This window comes from Cucurbita maxima, unplaced genomic scaffold, assembly GCF_002738345.1.
Source record: "Cucurbita maxima cultivar Rimu unplaced genomic scaffold, Cmax_1.0 Cma_Scf00442, whole genome shotgun sequence".
Taxonomy (NCBI): Eukaryota; Viridiplantae; Streptophyta; class Magnoliopsida; order Cucurbitales; family Cucurbitaceae; genus Cucurbita; species Cucurbita maxima.
Genome location: NW_019272458.1, coordinates 12,858 through 15,888, shown reverse-complemented (window position 1 = coordinate 15,888; position 3,031 = coordinate 12,858). Strand labels below are relative to the sequence as shown.

The following is a 3,031-nucleotide window of genomic DNA, read 5'->3' as shown; positions in this document are numbered from 1 at the left end:
AGAATCGGTAATGGGTCAGGGAGAAAAAAATACTTTGGGGTGAACGAGGTTCAAAATCTCGACATCAGGATAACCCTTCAAACTACGACAAATATGCAAATTACACTTGTAGTTGGAGAGTTTGATTTAGGGTCCACTTGATTACTCGAGTTTTAAAATGGAAGTTTGAGGAAATGTTTTAAATGTTCTCGACATCAGGATAACCCTTCAAACCTCGTCGTCCCCACCAAGTTGTGCACAATGTAGAACTCATCTTTGTATTGTTCTTCAATCAAGTTTGGGGAAATTATTCACAATCATAAGTGAAATCCATTTTCATGATTTGCAGATTTTCAAAGTAACAAATAAAAAATCACATAATTGTCAAGGAAGAGAGATCAGAGTAACGATTAACGATTTTCAAAGTAACAAATAAAAAATCACATAATTGTCAAGGAAGAGAGATCAGAGNTCAATCAAGTTTGGGGAAATTATTCACAATCATAAGTGAAATCCATTTTCATGATTTGCAGATTTTCAAAGTAACAAATAAAAAATCACATAATTGTCAAGGAAGAGAGATCAGAGTAACGATTAACGATGCTAGTTCTCTCATCTAGCTCCATATTCCAATTTTCTGAATTTTCAAATTTTCTAGATAATAATCAAGAGATAATTTGATTGTTTGTGCAAATGGCCTTTGCCCTTGTTTTCCATTTTACAATCATCTGTTAGAGAAAGCCACTTTGAAGTAATCCCAGTGGAGGCGAAGATCGTGTTGGANCCTATGTTCCAGATCTGGAAGCCATATCTGGCAGTCGTGACAGCGCCGACCAGTGAAGGGAAGCAGGGAGCGCCAAGGGAACCTGAGAGAGGAAGAATGAAGGGCGGCGGCAGCTGTGGCGAGATTCGCCGGAGAGGAGAAGAGAGAAATGAAGAGATAAAGAGAGAGTGAGGAAGAAATGTTCCCTCATCTAGCTTTGTCAAGGACAATCACCCTAAGAAAATCTAAAATTAATATATTTTGTCTCAACTTAGGAGTTTTTTACCATGAATTTATTTGATAAACTTGCAAGTGTTGCTTGGAGACAGCCTCGAACTATTGCATATTTCTTCCCTTCCTCGTTCGATTTTTACCTAATTAATGATCCAAATTAACAAAATGTGAGTGAAAATTATTGGACATACGACAAAAGTTTTAGACTAAGCTACAAATCACAAAAAGGATGAAAAATCTCTATTCGTGAATTATTGCGTATCATTTAGAGACTAATTTCATTTAAAACACAAAAAATATTTTTAAAATCATCTTGTAAATAGTTGAGGTTCGAAATCCATTCCACAATAAGTCTCAACCGCCTGATCCATTCACGAAGCTATTAAGTCCTAATGGAACATATAGCCTAATTCCATCCTTTTTTATTTTATCTATTTCTCACCGAAATCAATATTTCACTGTCTCAAATTTAGTTGGAAGTCATTTAATCTCTCAATTTCAAATTTGTAACCTATTTTTTAAAAAAAACTTGGTCTTTAGAACAAATTTAATCACCTATTTTTTTTAAAAAAAACTTAATAATATTTTCATAATATAATATAATAAATTATTTCAAATTTTAAAAGTAAATAAACTAAATCCTTAACAACCAAAACTTCATAGGTTGAACTATTTGTTTTATAAAAATTGAAACTATGACTGTTTTTTAACCATTAAAGTTTCTATCATGAACTATTGTTATTGATTAGTATAAAAAACGAACAAGAAATCTAATCCATAACATCGCCATTAAACTTGATCATCATAACAGTTGGCCTCATCTGCCAATTGAAGTTTTCTTATTCGAAAAACCGATCCTAGAATAATGTAATCTGAAACATCATATTGCAATTTCTTAGAGAAAACAGAGCAAAAAATGAGACGAACTCGTACCTCCACCGTCCTTTGTACTACGGAAGTTTCCGATCGAAGAATCTCGAGAGAGATAAATCCAAGCTCTTCGAAGAAACCTCTGTGCATCTTCGTCCAACACCATTTTTCATTTCATCCTAAAAGGTAGATACAAGAACAGATCAATAAGAGCATAAGTTTGAGAGAGAAAACAAAAACTACGATTGAGAGATTAGGTATTAGAAAAGCGAGAAAGAAAAGATGAAGAAATCGAGCATATCTATTCGAAAACCTGATCGGATCTCCAAACTGGAGAACTTTCGAAAGCTTGTTCCCTCTTGCTTCCTGGTTTTCCCCCCTCTCTGCATCTTTTTTTTCCTTTTCGCGCCGTGAATTTGAACATTTTTCCTCCCAAAAGACCATATATATACCCTCTCGGCTGTGGGGCCCATTCAGTGAACCCGCTTTTCTCTGTGCGAAGAATTTTAATTTAAAATTTGCATTAATTCTTTAATTATTCATTTTCTTTTTATGAACCATTCCATGTCAACCTTAAAATAAGATAATTATTGCAATAATGCTACACTAGTTAAACTATATTTTAATAAAAAAAAAAAAAAAACATAAATATAACCTTAAAATAAGATAATTATGGCAATTACAGTCATGTAAATACCAAGAAATTTGAATCGATTACTTTATAGATGATGAATGTCTTAACTAGTTGAACTATATTTTAACAGAAAAAAAAAATAATAACTTAATTTAAACCGTATACATGTTCACCGACAAAATAATAAGTTAAATATGTTAGATTAACACGACTCTCCACAATGGTATGATATTGTCCACTTATATGTTTTAATCGGTTAAAATAATAATAATAATAATACTAATAATGTAAGAACAATTTTAAAGGAATAATTTTACAATTTAAAATTCAAGGTGGGTTTTTTTTGTACCTTTTCAATCGAAAGATGGGCTTGCCTTTTGGGCTCCTCTATAGGTAGTTGGCTCCCTTTTGCCTCCACCATAGCAGTTGGTTCTGAACCATCTTGGAAAAAATAGGCGATGGCGCAGTGGTGCGGCGCATTAGCTAAGCGAGTGATGGCGGCGGAGCGACGGTCTCCTTCACCGACGTCGTCCATGGCGGTTGAAGGACTG

The 3,031-nt window shown here is 33.7% G+C and overlaps 1 long non-coding RNA gene across 2 annotated transcripts; it reads right to left on the bottom strand.

The window, feature by feature from the left end:
* Positions 1–790: 790 nt before the first annotated feature.
* Positions 791–2,224, bottom strand: LOC111474527. 2 transcript variants are annotated; one of them, XR_002716042.1, is made up of 4 exons: positions 2,160–2,203; positions 2,008–2,025; positions 1,910–1,972; positions 791–1,116 (listed from the first exon to the last, which is right to left on the bottom strand). It is a non-coding gene; the product is annotated as an uncharacterized LOC111474527 (long non-coding RNA). The 2 variants fall into 2 exon arrangements; XR_002716041.1 differs by having other exon boundaries at positions 1,910–2,025; positions 2,160–2,224.
* Positions 2,225–3,031: the final 807 nt, after the last annotated feature.